This window comes from Phyllostomus hastatus, unplaced genomic scaffold (genome assembly GCF_019186645.2).
Source record: "Phyllostomus hastatus isolate PE091 unplaced genomic scaffold, TTU_PhHast_1.1 phas_scaffold_182, whole genome shotgun sequence".
NCBI lineage: Eukaryota > Metazoa > Chordata > Mammalia > Chiroptera > Phyllostomidae > Phyllostomus > Phyllostomus hastatus.
In genome coordinates, this window is record NW_025334013.1 from 15,256,212 (window position 1) to 15,272,959 (window position 16,748).

The window sequence follows — 16,748 nt, forward strand, 5'->3', positions numbered from 1 at the left end:
CAAAAACATGAGAAGAGGCTTAGGATCCTCCAGGACAACTTTAAATATTCCAACATCCAAATCATAGGAGTGCCAGAAGGAGAAGAGGAAGAACAAGAAATGGAAAACTTATTTGAAAAAAATAGTGAAGGAGAACTTCTCTAATATGGCAAAGGAAATAGACATCCAGGAAGTCCAGGAAGCTCAAAGAAGTTGGACCCACACACCAAGGCACATCATAATTACATTTTCCAAGATTAAAGATAAGGAAAGAATCTTTAAAGCAGCAAGAAAAAAGGAGACAGTTACCTACAAGGAGTTTGCATAAGACTGTCAGCTGATTTCTGAAAAGAAACTTTGCAGGCAAGAAAGGGCTGGAAAGAAGTATTTCAAGTCTGTGGATAGAAGCATGTAGAGAGTATTGTCTCTTTCTGGTGTTGTGTTCTATATTATTTCACAGTAAAATACAGAGATAAAAACAATATTCAGTTATTGAACTGAAGACACGTAATTTGGGTTTTTTGACCAGCTGCTTACTAGATACATTAGATCAACGTATCAGCAGATTGGTTTAGAGGTCTAGAATCTTTAAATTATGTAATTGGAAGAGTTGTTCTCATCTGAAAAGTGGGTATGTTTCTTAGAAGTGATGTCCAGTCTAGTCCAGGTTTATTTTATGTACTAAAGTAGCCTTAGTCTAGGTTGTCTTAGGCTCAGGCAGAAAGTTGAGACCTGAGATTTCAAAGTCAGATCTAGGTAATTAAATTCTCATAATTAGAAGCAGTTTAATAGACAGCAAATATAAATGGAACTAATAAAAATTCTCAGTAATGAGGGGGGCGATTTGCCAGAAAAAAATGAAAACTATTCCAAGAGTGAATTCTTTGACTGAAAAATATAATTTTCAAATGAACAACCTTGAAGATGAAGGGAAGGTTTTGCTATGTCTAAGAGAAAACAGATACAGAACTATTCTCAGTGAAAATTTGCTTTTATCATATTTAAGGCACCTGGGCATTGAAATGGTAAGCAGAGCCCTGGCCGGTGTGGCCCAGTTGGTTGGAACTGCATTCGGTAACCGGAAGGTTGCAGTTTGATCCCTGGTCCAGGCATGTCAGATCCCCTGTCCAGGCGCTTTGGGGAGGCAACCAGTCAATGCTTCTTTCTGGCACCTGTGCTTCTCTCTCTCCCTTCCTCTCTCCTCCTCTCTCTGAAAGCAATGAAAAAAATGTCCTTGGGTAAGAGTTTAGAAAAAGAAGCGGTAAGGAAAAATCTCAATAGTAAGCAAGTTATCTTATGCTATTCAGATATTTGAGATTGATTTTAGGTCAGCCAAGAAGAGAGACAAGAGTTCTGAATGTTAACTTTTCACAGTTGCAATATGTTGCTGAGTATATAATTTTAAAAGAACCCTATTTGGCAATATAGTTTAATGAAAATTTTAAACATGGACAATTCAAAATAAAATAACACAGAAAGATTCATTCTTTCATGTTTGAGTGCTAATATTTTATATTAAAATACTCTATAGCATTTTTATGACTGCAGTTCTTTGTTCATTGTTACCATTATTAATCCACTGTTCATAGTCATTCAGAGGTCCAGTATGAAGACATATTGTAATGTATATATTTATAGCCAATTTTTTTGTACATAATCATATCATGTAATTCTGTTTTTAAAGTCCCTCACATATCTCATTTATCCTTTGAGCCCTTTATTTTCTTTTGTTTACCCAAAGTATAATCTCTTTAAAAAAAAAAAAAGCCTTTCTGGAGAACTTAGATTTTTTTACAAAGGGAGTAATTGGATTTTTTACTCTACTGCTGAACTCTTGGAATTTCTAGGCCTGGGAACTTGTTTATAAAGAGAAATAACTCTCAGCCACTGAAGTTAGGTAGCTGCCGTAGCATGACTAGGGAAGAAGAGTATTTTTTGAACACTTAATTGTTTTCTTTCACTCCCAGGACTCTTTCTGAGCCTAGTTTATACTGGCGCATGTATATTTTTAAACTGCCCTTAGGGAACGTGGGCTGTTGGATTTTGACTTGCGTGAGATTTTTATCCAACCCTCGTGTATTTGGCTTCAGCCGATAAACAAGGGGAGACTGGCAGTTAGTGAGTTTATCTTTGGTTAGAAGATGTTAAAAGAATTGAGGCTTGGTGAAAACATTTGAGGTAACTGGTTGTTTTGTGTTTGTTTTTGTGTTTTTTTTTGTATGTGACCAACAGTGAGAATAACTGATCATAAAAGGCACATTTTTTTAAATGATATAAACATTTCTTAATATTGGGTTGGCCAAAATGTGTGTTAGGTTTTTCCCGTACGATGGCTCTTATAGTGCTTAGTTGTTTTTAACTTCGTTCAGAACAATTTTGTTACTCTATTGTGACAGCTGTCATATCACTGTGCATTTAAAAAAAACTTATCAAAATTGGTCAATTCTTGTGCAGCCATTTTAATATTGAAGATGGAAGAAAATACGCAACATTTTTGGCATATTATGCTTTATTATTTCAAGAAAGGTAAAAATGCAACTGAAATGCAAAAAAAAATTGTACAGCATGTAGGGAAGATGCTGTGACTGACTGAATGTGTCAAAAGTGGTTTGTGAAGTTTCTTGGTACTATCGACATTTTGGTCAAATAATTCTTTGCTGTGGGGCTGTCTTACACATTAGAACACGTTTAGCAGCACCCCTGGCCTCTGCCCACTAGAAGCCAATAGCGGGAGATAGTCGACATACTCAAAATATCAAAGACAGTAAAGTTATTGGTGAAAATAAAAAATATCTTTTATTTTATAGAAAAAAACTAAATGGAACACTTTGGCCAACCCAATATAATAAACATTATTAGTCTTCTGTATTCCTGAAATTAACTCTTTTAAATGTCAAACATTTACATTCTACATAGTTTTATCTGAAATTGTCTTCATTTCCATTCTTCACTTCCATTCTTTAAAGATATTTTTGTTGGATATAAGATTTGGGGCGATTTTTGTTCTTGGTTTTATTTCAGCACTTTAAAAATGTTGTTCCATATTTTCTGGCCTCTTGTATTTCTGATGGGAATTAAGCTGTCATTCAAATCATTTCTGTCTTTGTTTCCCTAGCTACTTTTTAAATAAAATTTTAATTTTTTCTTTGCTTTTTAGCATTTTAATTATAATAAACCTAGGTGTGACTTTATATTACTCCTATTTGATGTTCATGAAACTTGAATCTGTAAATTTGTCTTAATTTGGGAAAAGTTTCAACATTTTTCTTGAAAAAAAAATTTGCCTTGTTCTCTCTCCTCTCCTGACAGGATTTAACTCAAATTAAAAACATAGACCTTTTGACATTTTCCCATTAGTCTTTGAGGCTCAGTTGATTTTTTTCACTTGTTTTTTGTTTTTCTAGTCTTTAGACTTGAGTACTTTCTTAGATCTGCCTTCACATTCATAGATCCTTTTTCTCTTCTCTATTCTACTGTTTAGACCATTTAGTGATTTTCAGAAGTTTCAGATAGTGCATTTTTTTTAGTTTTAGGATTTACCTTTTGTTCTTTTTTCTGGGCCCTTTCTACTGAGATTTCCTGTCTTCCTTTATCATGAACGTATTTTCTCATTTTATATCATTAAGCATGATTTATAAGAACTACCTTAAAAATCCTCGTCTGCAGATTGCAGCATCTGGATAAGTTCGGGATGTGTCTCTGATTATTTTCTCTCTTGAGAATGGTGATGTTTTTCTGTTTCTTCCTATGGGGAATAATTTTGGATCATATTCTGGATATTGCAAATGTTATGTTCTGCTCATCTTTGAGCAGTATTAGTTTTGTGTTTTTTTTTCTTCCCCTTATTTTTTCTTTTTTTAAAGAGAGAGTACAAGGGAGGGAGAAAACTCTGGATACTGAGACTGAACCTGCTACCTAGGCATGCGCCCTGACCGGGAATCAAGCTGTAGACCTTTTGCATTGTAGTAGGAGGCCCAAGCAACTGAGCCACACTGGTTAGGGTGTCTTTTTTTTTTTTTTTTCCCCCAAGCAGGTAGTTAACTCAGTTGAACTCAAACTTCAGATTTTAGGACTCCCTCTCTTGGGCTCTTTTTTTTTTTTTTTTTTTTTTTATGGTGTCCTACGTTATTTTCCAGTGGTGATGGTAGCTCTGAACTCTGTCCTTTGGTTCTCCCCCCGCCCCCACAGGACTTTTATTTATTTATTTTTTATTTTTAGAGAGGAGAGGGAGGGCAAGAGAGAGAGAGAGAAACATCAATGTGCAGTTCTGGGGGCCATGGCCTGCAACCCAGGCATGTGCCCTGACTGGGAATCGAACCTGCGATGCCTGGTTCGCAGGCCGCGCTCAATCCACTGAGCTACGCCAGCCAGGGTGAATTCTGTCCTTTGGTTCTTCAAGCCAGCAGCACTGGGAATTTTTCACTGGAGTTTTAGCTACCCTGCACAGCACAAGGTTGAAAGATAAAAATTGGGGAAACTTGTCCACTCTGTTTCCCTTTTCCAAGTGTCCATGCCCCTCCCGCATCTGCCTGCTTTTGTTCATTTTCCAGTATCAAGTGGCTTTTCTTTTGGTCTGAAGTTGTCATTGTCCTGGGGCAGAGGGTTGATTCTATGGGATCTACTTGGTCATACTACAAGCCTCAAATTGATTTTTAAAAATGAACTTTATCATTTTAAAATGGTTTTAGATTTATAGAAAAATCACAAAAATAGTTCAAAGTTCTCAAATTGATTTGAAAAGAAAATATTTCAAAAAAAATTTTCTGAAATACATTAATGGCTCCTTGAATTCTTAAAATGCTGATGTAACTGCCAATTAATGTGAGCATTCATTCTGAATACAAATTCAGAAATGTAGCCATGGCCTCGGGAACTAGCGAGCCATGCAAGAGACTGTTTCTGCCTCTGCAAAACCACCTCAGCTGCTCTGCTTTCTTAACCTCGATCTCCCTGGTGTGTGCGCACACATGGATGGGTGCGTGTGTGATTGTGTGTTTTCTGTTGTTTCCTGTGCGCACTTAGCTCTATTGATGCAGCCCATTTCCTTTAATTTTCTATTGTAATCTGTCGTGGTTTGCTGAGCCAGATAAGCAAACTTGTTAAAATTTGTTTGAAATCAGAATAAATAATATCTGGGAGCTTGAGTGTTGAGTCGATTAGTCAGGTACATGACCTTTCTGGCTCGCCATCTTGGTGACGGTGGTGTTGGTCGTCCAGAGGCTTCTTCCTCTGTGTTTAATTTGATGGGCGCCACCACGGGGCGTATGTGGCTGTTGAGTGCTTGAAAGTATCCACTTTGAAACGAGATGTACTATAAGTATAAGATATATACCAGGTTTCAAAGATCTAGTGCAAGGAAAAGAATGTAGACGCTTTTTTTTGTTCATTGCATGTTGAAACGGTAATATTTTAGATGTATTGAATAAAATAAAATATTATTAAAATGGATCTCACCTGTCTCTTTTTACTTTTTTGAAAATAGGGCTACTAGAAAATTTAAAATAATGTTTGTGGATTACGTTATAATGGTTGTGGTTCAGTAATTTATTTTACTTGATGGGTGACGTCCACGTGAGAGAGATGGTGGTTGTACCCTAGGGATTGTGAGACCAAGCTTTTGAGATCCAGCACCTCCTTCGTACCTCGGTGCAGGAGACTGTGAAAGTGGTTGCTAGCGTGGTCCTCCGAGTTCAGACTCCACTTCTGCCACTCCTCAGCTGTGTGACCTATGGTGAGATACTTAGTTTCTCTAAATCTGTTTCCTTATCTGAGCTGCGAGGAAAGCAATACCCTAACTTCGTATGGTTATTTTGAGGATTAATGTATATTAATAACTTTCATGTAGTACATATCAAGTGAGAAGTAAACCGCTAAGTTAAACAGTAGCTATTAATTTCTTTCCGGGCAATTTTGGTGACATTTTCATTTCCTGTAGTAAATCTATTCCCTGTAGACTTACAGGGAGTAGATTCAGGGGTGACTCGACAGGAAAAGGTCATATGCCTTTGGCCACCTTTTTTTTTTCCTTGTCATTCAGTATTTTTAATTATGTGGCTTATAATTTGCTCTGAAGAGTTTTTGCTCCTATTATTTTGAGGCTTAAAGGAGTGACTGTAAACATCCAGCAGAACTTGTTTGTATTAGGGTTCTGTCTGCTTAGATGGAAAGTCTGGTCATTGTATACCTGACACTTTGTTTCAAACAAGTGCTCTGGCTGAGACATTTCAGGTTTGATTTTAGCACAGATTAGAGCCACTGGTTTCATTTGCTTCAACATGTACGGGAGCAGAAGCGTTGGGCAGAATCTGTCTCAGCTGTCGTCATCATTTCAGTTAGCAGCTTTTGACTACTTTGCATTCAGCATTTTAAAAGGCAGTATGAAGGGAAAAGCAGTTCTGTTGTCTTTAGACAGTTTAATATTTTGGCAGTGACTAGGGACAAGCAGGTTATCACATGTAAACATTTGTAACATTTTCTTTTAAATAAATTTTCTTAAATCTGAAAAAGAAGAAAAAACAAAGCAGTACAGAGGTGTACCAGGTTAATGTCCCTGCCCCTTCCTCTCCCCAAAGGTGTCTTGAGGTGTTAACTGTACTGATTTTGGTTTGTAGCCTCTCACACCTGAGAAATATTTTCAAGCCAAGGCTACATATGTTATTATCTCTTGAAGGGATTTTCTTTTTTATCTTCCAACAAAGGGTCGGCAAACTCACCCCCATCTTCAGGCTTTCTTCTTTTCAGTTGCTCACATCAGAAATCTAAGAGTTAATTGATTTCTTTCTTCCCTTCACTTCCCACATCCAAATCATCCACACTGGGATTGTACCTTCCCAATTTAATTTAATCTATGTATTTTTAAAAAGATTTTATTTATTTATTTTTAGATAAGGGTGAATAGAAGGACAAAAAGAGGGAGAGAAACATCAGTGTGCGGTTGCCTCTCACGCACCCCCCGTGGGGGACCTGACCCTCAACCTAGGCACGTGCCCTGACTGGGAATCGAACCAGCGACCCTTTGGTTCACAGGCTGGCGCTCAGTCCATGGAGCCACACCAGCCAGGGCTTATCTATGCATTTTTCATGTCCATTGCCTCCACCTGATCCAGGCCACATTCCATTCGAACTTCTGCAGTAATTCTCCCACCTTCCATTCTTCATCAGCTCCATGCCCCCAGCCTGTTTTCCATATGGTATAGCAAGGGTTACTTATTGTCTGAAAATAGACATGGATTTTACCTTCGTATGTCCCATACACCTAAACCCCTTCCGTGGGATCCCATCACCTCGTTCTCTGGCCCCCCTTCCCCAGGCTCCATGAGGTCAGGAATGTGTTCTCTCCTTGGCGTATGATACTCGTTACTGAGCATGTAACAGTCAGTGCTGGGCAATACTTTAAGAGATTTTTATGATAATTCATTTGATGTAATAATAATCTGATGTAGATATTACTGACCATTTTACATGTAAGGAAACTTGAGTCCCAGAGAGGTGAAGTAGTAGAATATGCCCAACATCATAAAAGTGGTTTAGTAGAAGAACCCATGTATTAAACCAGGCACTCTGCTTCCAGTCCTTGCTGTTATTAGTCATTGTGTTAAATGATTCCTTGCAACACAGTGGGTACTTGGTAAACATTTTTTAAATAAATGAATAAATGTTCCTTCTGTAAGCATCAAATTCAGACTCCTTAATTTGATCTAGAAAGTCTTTTTTTAAAGATTTCATTTATTTTTACAGAGGGGTGAGGGAGGGAGAATGAGAGGGAGAGAAAGAAAAACATTAATGTGTGAGAGATACATTGGTGGGTTGCTTCTTGCACGCCTTCACCTGGGGGCCTGGCCTGCAATGCAGCACGCCTGTGCTCTGACTGGGAATTGAACTGGCGACCTTTCAGTTCACAGGCTGATAGTCAACCCACTGAGCCACACGAGCCAGGGCTAGAAGAGCCAGGAGAGCCAGGTCTTTCTTAATCTGGCCCCCTCTCCCCCCTCCCATACCACTTTTCTCTCACAGTCATCTAGTCACATTAGCTCTTTGCATGGCTGGCTCCTTCTCATTCTTTAGGTCTAAGAGATCTTCTGTGACCATCTGTCTAATCTAAAGTAGGTACACCCTCTCCTCTCTCTTTGTACTTTGTTTCCCTTTGGGCACTTATTGCAGTTTATAATTTTTAACTGGATATATTTATTACCTGTTTCTTCCACAGAAATCTTTCACAATGTCAAGTTGGTCTCTCATTCATAGCTGTGTCCACAGTGCTTGGGAGCCGGGAAATACGTGCAGCATGTTCAATAGATATCGCCGGGTCCTAGGCAGGGAAGTGTTCTGTGAGACGTTCTGTGAGTGAGGAGAGAGCCCGTAGCTTGAACTACAGTGGCGACTGCCACCCAGGCCACTGAAGTACTGGGTGAAAGTCTAAATGACAGCCCACAGAAAGTAGAATTGGTTGTAACAAACCCAAACCCTAGAATGCCTGTATCTCCTTTAACTTACATTGAGAGTTTTCTGTTTTCATTCCTTACCACACTTAAGTATTGTCATTCTTTCTGCTAATCTTTTTTTTTTTAAATCCTCACTCAAGGGTATGTTTGTTGATTTGAGGCCTGGAGGAAAGAGCATCGATGAGAGAGACAGAGAGGTTTGGCGGGGAGGGAGAGAGATAGAGATAGAAATAGAGAGACAGACAGACAGACAGACATCAGTTGGTTGTCTCCCATGCACTCCCCGACTGGGTATCCAACCTGCAACCTTTAGGTGAACGGGACAGTGCTCCGACCAGCTAAACCACCTGGCCAGGGCTCTTCCTGCTTGTCTTGATTGGAAATAAATGACGATATTGGTTTGGATGCTTATCATTGTGGTAACAGAAAACTTCACCTCCGACTGTCTTTAACCGTTAAGGACACGTGCATCGAGTGAAAGTAGTGCGCCTGCTCCGTGTGTGGGGTGTCAGGGCCTGGCTCTCTTCTTTGGGGTTCTCTCGGCTTTGTCCCGTTTCAGTGTTGGCTGCAGCAGCCGCAGCTTTCACATCCAAGGGTTTTCTTTTCAGGTGTTTTTGTCTGAAGAGCAAGAAACTTTTTTTTTAAGGAGACTGTGTCTTGTCAGTGAACCGGGTCCCATGATTACTCCTAAGTTACTGGCAAGAGGAATAGGATTGACTGGCTTAGAATCAGTCAGGATTTACTCCGAAAAATGGGACTTGGGTGTCATCTCCTGTGTCAGCTGGGGGAAAGAGGAATGGATGCCTGATCTGAAATAGGAGTTACATCAGAAAGAAAGAAGTGGGAGAATGGATGTTGGGCAGACAACTATGAGAGTTTGCTGTAGTGGCTTCTGTGGTTTGTTGGCTCTGTCCCAAGGCGATTTGGAGGCCTAATTTACATTTTTGAGAAATTATTAATCAGGCAGATTTGTCTTAATAAGTTTTTCCTATACTGATAGCTTGGAACACATTCTTTGTGACTCAAAGGCTAGCAATCAATAGAAAGCTAACGAATAGTAAAGCAACTGCAACCGAAGTTGTCCTATGATAAGACTTTCTAAAAGTATGACATCTCAGTGAGGTTACAGTCTAGCTCAGGACATACAGTGCAGAGGCATGAGTAGTAAAGGAATAACACTTGGTGACAGTTTAAGACATCACAGGGCAGGTCATGATCAGGGGCATAGGCTTCCGTTCCCTGGGGATTTGGAAGAGGTGCAGAATCTTGGGTCCCACTCCAGACCTCCTAAATCAGAATCAGCCTTCTACCAAGACCCTCTGATGGTTTTTGTTGATGGAGAGTTTGAGGAACTGGAGTCGAAGCTGAGAGAACAGATTGTTGGTTTGGGCTACAGGGATGTAGGAAGTTTTCTTGGAGGTGAGGCTTGAGTTTAACTGAAGGACAGGCACAGCAGTGGGCATTTCATGGAGGATGCTGTGATTTTAGTCGTGTCAAGTGTCCAGGTTCATGTTGCCGTGCTGTACCGAGTGAATGGAGGGGTGACGGAGTGGTGGCGCGGATCCTGAAGAACACTGCTGAGGCAGGCGTCCTAGGAAGGGTGGAGAGGGAACTTCTGCATAACCTCATTTGTGAAGCCTATTGTCCATGCGTACAGGCTTTCTTAAACAAAACTTAACTATTGGTTACATTAGGTTATTGAATCATAATTTGGTCATCTACTAAGTGAAACAGAAACAGATAACCTTTGAAACTACTGGAAGACAAGTTATCTCTTCCACTCAACAGATTTAACTATGGGTTGTTATGGGTAGAAGAATGTGCTTTAAAAAGTTATTACTAAACCATGGCATTTGGCTAAAAAAAAAACTGGCTAAATTGTGAATTTTAGCTGTTTCCTTCAACAGCATCCTAGTAACTGAATCTTGGTGACTTCAGATTTTAGTAGGTTATTTTGGATAGGTAAGTGCCTGAGTTCTGTGCATGAAGCATCTTTAAAGTTAAGTGACGTGTACTAAACTTACCACGTACCAGGAACTGTGTGAATACCTTAACTGATTTGATGCCCGTAAGAGCTGTGTAAAGTCAAGTTTCGCAGATGGGAACTAACTTACCGAAGATTGCACAGCTGGTAAGTAGTGAAGTCAGGGTTCAAATCCAGGTTGGTCTGATTCTAAAGCATGCCGTGTCTGTCCCGCAGGCTCTGCAGGCCCTGTAGAAGGATAACAGCTTATTAAACAAACCTTTAGACTCTAGACTTTGGTTCTAGCATGCGTGTAGCAAAAACCAAAGAAGCAGAGGAAAGAAGCTATACGTGACTGCCCATTTATCATGTTTTGTTTCGTGACTTTCAGGTTAATCTAAATCAAAGCCAACTATTGTGTGTATGTAGACAGCTAATTTAGATAGACTCCACTCTAAAGGTGAAGTGAGACCTTAAAGTTTCTGAGTCCATACTTTTGGCAACACACTGTTTTATAAATTCCCTAGAAAATGTGTGAAGGGAAGTGATTAATGGTCAGGAGCCCATTCTAACCTTAAGAGGAAGCCTCTCTCCCTGCAGTCTTCGTCACCCCCGCACCCCTAGCCTCATACGCACACAAAGAAACAGAAATCAAGGAAGATGAAGAAGCCCTTCTTTGGGGCTTAAGATCTAACTTTCTATGGACTGATTAAGCTAGGTTTTCTAAGTGAGCAGTTCCTTAACCTCTAATTAGTAAAACATTAAAAAATACTTGTGGCATCTACTGCTGACCCTTTTTCTGCAACGTAGGAGTTAATCCAGCCATTTCTGATTAAACACTGGTATTAGGCAATCCAAGAATTACAACAGAGGTCCCGGGGGAGGGTGGGGAATGGTGAGCATGCCAGCGCAAACCCAGATAGCAAGTGAGACAGAGCTACCCCCTTCGTAAGAATAGAATTACCCAGGGGAATGCTAACTCATCCTGAATCTGGAAATTGGTGGTGATTTCTGTGTCAGTGGGATTATTCAAGCTTTTGCTTTATTCGGGTTTTCTAATTTTTAAAAAAGCATTGTAGGTATGTGTATTTTTGGTAATATGAAGTCATACTTTTAAAACTGTATGCTAAATGGAAATCTTGTCCAGTATGTGTATATTTGTATTTGTAATCTATGTCTATGTATTTCTGAGTCAGCTTTATTGAGATATAATTCATAGACCATACAATGAACCCACTTAAAGTGTCCAGTTCAGTGGTTTTTAGTCTGTTCACAAAGTTGCTCAACCGTTACCACAGTCTAATTTTGGAACATTTTTACCATTCCAAAAAGAAACCTTGTACTTGTTAGCAGTCACTCCTTAATGGTCTTCCCCCCTCTGCCCCTACAAGGCCTAGGCGACCACCAATTTACTTTTGTCTCTGTGGATTTGCCTGATTTGGACTTTTCCTGTAAATGGAGTTGTGAGCTGTGTCATCTTCTGTGACTGGCTCCTTTTATTTAGCATAGTTTTGCAAAATTCACCCAGATTATAGCATGCATCAATACTTCCTTGATTTTTACTGTCAAATAATATTCCATTGTATGAATATGCCACATCTTATACATTTTTTATTTTGTTTTTAAATTCAGTACTTCTGAGAGACTTCTGCATTTGCACAGGTGGTGGGCTTTTTTGTTTTTTGTTTTTCCCTCGTACATCACAGGTTGGGAGCTGTAGACACTGGCAACCCAGAAACACCCACAAGCTCAGATAACTGACAGAAGTCTGCTCTCTCACCAAAGAACCAGGGAAGGGGCAGCCTATAAGCAAGTCAGGAAACTTGTAGACAGTGGCCGCTGTACCCCACACACCACAGAAGGAAGAACACTGCCCCCCCCCCCACCCCCAACGCCAGCAAGGGCTCAGCGGTTAGTCTGGACCTCCACTCTCAGGAGGTGGTCTCGGGTCCTTCACTGACAGGCGCTGGGTGGTCCCCAGGGGTCTGATGTTGACCGTGCTTCAGTGTTCCTCCCTCTCACTTACCTTTGCGCATCTGTGTAAGTGTTTCTGCAGAATAATTTGCAGATGTGGAACTGTCAGGTTAATAGCATCCAAGGAAGCCTTCAAAAATGATTGTTAGCTGGATTACATCAAAATATAGAAATATACAGGAAGCTTTCCATTTCCGGTGTACTTTTTCTGTGTCGTTCAGACTGGGTAATTTCTGTAGCTCAGTCTTCTAGTTCAATAATTGTTTCCTTGTCACCTCCTCTTGGCCGCTGAGCCTGTCCTCTAAACTTTTAATTTCATTTATTGTATTTTTCAGTTCTAAAATCTCCATCTGGTTCTTGTTTACATCTTCTGTTTTTTTTTTTTGCTGAGGCTTTCCATTTTTTCATTTGTTTCAGGCTGTTCATAATTGTTTGTTGAAGGTTGTTTTTTATTTTTTTTAATCACGGCTGCTTTAAAATCTTTGTCTGATAATTCAAACATCTTTGTCATCTTTTTTCCCCGATCCTCACTCGAGGATATTTTTTTTTTCATTGCTTTTAGGGAGAGAGGAAGGAGGGGAGGAAGAGAGAGAGAGAGAGAGAGAGAGGGAGGGAGGGAGAGAGAGAGAGAGAGAGAGAGAGAGAGAGAGAGAGAGAGAGAGAGAGAAATACCAATATGAGAGAGAAACGTCAATCGGTTGCCCTCCCATAGGCACCCCCTGCCTCCCACCCGCCAGGGATCAAACCCAAAACCTGGGTGTGTACCCTGGCTGGGAATTGAACCTATGACCTTTCGGTTTACAGGATGACATTCCAACCAACTGAGTTACATCGGCCAGGGCTAACATCTTTGTCTTCTTGATGTTGACTTGTGTTGATTACCTTTTTTTTGTTTTAACACAAGTGATTTTCAGTTTAAACCTGGACATTTTTGTATTTTAAGAGTCTGGGTCTTGTTTAAACCGTCTGTTAAAGCTTCTCTGACGCTGCTCTAGAGGGGGCTGGGAGGGCAGAAGCATAGTGACACGGCCTTGTTACAGTGAGGTGGAGATTCAAGTCCAGATGCCCCACCTGGCCTCCACGGACACCCAAGGTATGAAGGCTCCTCATTACCGCTGGGTGGGGGTGTGAGCTCCAGCTTCGTGTGTGGCCTCCACTGACACTCCGGTTGAGGTGGTCTCAGCCACCTCTGGTTGATGGCGTTAGTCCTGACTACTGTCTCCTAGACCTCCTCTGACCTCCACCTTAGCAGCGAGGAGGGGGTGTTCCTGTTACTAGGAACAGGGTCGAAAGCCCTGGCTTCCTCGTTTGGTCTTTTTTGATACCGTCTTGGAGAGCACTATAGCCTCCATCAGGTTGGTCACATTAAATGGGGATTAAAATACATAAATCATAAAAATGTATTTATAGTGATCGTATTTTTAAAGAAAAAATATAGTATGTACATAGAAAAAGTCTAGATGAATAAGTAACAAACTGTTGAACGGTTCAAGGATAGGAAAACTGACTTGTAGTGTTTTAGTTTTTTTGTTTTTGTTTTTTTGTTTTTTAAGATTTTATATATTTATTTTTAGAGAGAAAGGAAGGGAGGGAGAAAGAAGGAGAGAAACATCAATGTGTGGTTGCCTCTCATATGCCCCCCACCAGGGACCTGGCCCATAACCCAGGCATGTGCCCTGACTGGGAATTGAACCAGTGACCCTTTGCTTCTCAGGCTGGCACTTAATCCACTGAGCCGCACCAGCCAGAGCTAAGGGAGGACATTTTTGACTTGTGACTTCTGGAAATCCAAAGTTTTCCAGTTTCACCGTACTTGACAAAAACATCATTTGTCTGGTAGCTCTCAATTTCTAATGCTATTAAAAAATTGGGAAAAGTCGTATGTCCACATTTATTTGCATTTTCATGAGTTTTGGGAGTAGTTAATGAGGCAATTTTTCAGTTCTGTCTTGGAGTATGCATGCTTTTATTTTTGAATGCATAAAGGAAAGTAGTTTATAAGGAGAGTGAGAATGTAATGGCTTATGATTGATACCCCTGAAAGAATTGGTAAAATTTTCTAGAAAATTCTAGACAAAGGAGGTGGAAGCACAGGCACATCTGTACCAGGACCCGGTCCTCACGAGGAGAGGACGCGCCGAGATCCCCGGGCCTGCTCTGCCCGCTCTGCCGCCTGCTCTGTAGGCCTTCGCAGGGCGTTGTCGGGTGGTGTTCTTCCTCTCTGGCCAGTTGCTTTTTATAATGTGTTTTCCAGTTTCTGCATGTGGCATCTTTATTACATCTTCTTCACCAACGTAATTATTTTGATGGTGCCATGACAGGCAGTTTGGGAAAGGTTAATTTTACAGATTAAGTAAATGGAAAAGGATGAGCACTGAGTCAGACTTGTTCTTTGTCTACTAAACTTTACTGCTTTTTTAGTCTAAGTCTCAATTTGGTATCCTTTTCTTGTATTTATGCTTCTGCTGCTAAGCATGTTAAAACTGGGAGGGGAAAAAGCAAAACAATGATAATAAAATCTGGGTGTCTAAAGCCACAACCTTGTGTAAAAACACTAGTCATTAAGCTATATAGAGGGGTAATGTGTTAACTTTTTCTGATCTGTAATACACTCACTTGTATGTTATCATTTCCCTGTGTGTGTGGATGGTGAGCATCTTCAAAAGAGCAACTTCGAGTATCAGTTTGTTATATAGCAGAATGACTTAGTCCTGAGAACTGGCTTGTGCTCCGAAGGAGTATCGTCCTAACCTCCCCGCACCAGCGGTTCCCAGTGTGTCCAGCAGATGCCAGCTCTGTGATCCCCTTTGTGTGAGGGTGCCTCTCACAAAACGAGGATTTGTGGGCCTCCCCCAGGAATTCTTCTGAATCAGAATCTCTGGATGTAAGTCCCAGAAATATTATTTTAAACAGTTTCTTTAGGTTATTCTTACTCTAAACTGGCAGGGGTGTCTGTCCAACCTTTTAGCGTCTCTGGGCCATATTGGAAGAAGAATTGTCTTGCGCCACACATTAAATGCACAAACGCCAAGAAAAACTGATGTGCAAAAAAAAAGGCTTTAAGTAGATTTACAATTTTGTGTTGGGACACATGCAGCCCATGGGCCATGGGTTGGACACCCCCGCAAATTTAAGAACTAGAACTTCTTTAGGAAGCAAATTTTGTATTATTAGAAATCAATCAGATACATTCTGGGTGTAATTCTGTGTGTGTTTTGTTTCTGATAAAGAATGATCCACTTTCCCTTCAATCTCAGTTATAACTGTCCCATGCTGTCTGGTTAGGGTGGGGTTCTGGGACCCTTATGTGCCTGTGTGTTTGCTGGCTATATCAGGTGTGACCAGGTGACTTGTTATTTTTTCCCCACCCCCATTTCACCGTTAGTTAGGAATTAATGCCTTAGCTGCGTGTAGCATTTTACTCAAGTGGCTCCTGAGGTTTTTCAGAGTGACTTTAGGATAATAAACAGTAGTTTCACCAGCATCTTCGAAGGACTTGCTGGAAGTTATTTCTGGCTTGCTTCACAGACTCCATGTTGAAGAGGGCTGGAGGGCTGGGTGGGTCCCTCGCAAGTGTCAGAACGTTCTCTTCCAGTAGCTGGCTCCCAGCCCCATCTCCCTTCCCCTCCTCCCGCCCTTTTAAACTTGGGACATACATGATTGAATTAAAGATTTATTCCACTCCGGTTTTTAGGAAAATTCTACCTCATTGTTGACCTCCGGGAAGCCAACTGCTGCATTCATTCAGTGGATTACAAATAGCTCATTGTAAAGCTATGTTGTTTTCTTTTCTCCCTGAAGGAATGTGTAAAACAGGATATGTAATTTTTATAATGAATATTTTTAACAATTCGGGGAGGCTGGCAATTATTTTAACTCTTCAGAGAGAGACACATCTACGAATTTCCCTTTTTATGTTGTCCTATAAAGAATGTTATCTTGCCCTGGCTGGTGTGGCTCAGCGGATTGAGTGCCTGTCTGCAGACCAAAAGGTTGCCAGTTCAATTCCCAGGCAGGGCACATGCCTGGGTTGTGGGCCAGTGCAAGAGGCAGCCAATTGCTGTTTCTCTTGCACATCATGTTTCCCTCTCTTTCTCCCTCCTCTCCCCTCTCTCAAGAAATAAATAGATAAAAACTTTAAAATAAAAGAGTATTATCTCATAGTACAAGACATGACTTACATTTTATAAAACCCATGACAGACTTTGCCCTGGGGTGATGATCTCTGCATCTCCTAAAGATTGATTAGACTTCTGCTGTCCTATATGATAGCCATTAGCCACATGGGACTGTTTAAATTTGAATTTATTACATGTGAATAAAATTTTAAAAATTCAGTTAAGTTGAACTAGCCACATTTCAAATACTTCTTAGCCATGTGCCACAAATGA

The 16,748-nt window shown here is 40.4% G+C and overlaps 1 protein-coding gene across 1 annotated transcript in view; it reads left to right on the plus strand.

Annotated features, from left to right (window-relative positions):
- CLIC4 (chloride intracellular channel 4) overlaps positions 1-16,748 on the plus strand; it is a 60,198-nt gene that overhangs the window by 15,432 nt on the left and 28,018 nt on the right. The gene's annotated exons all lie outside the window — the stretch shown is intronic.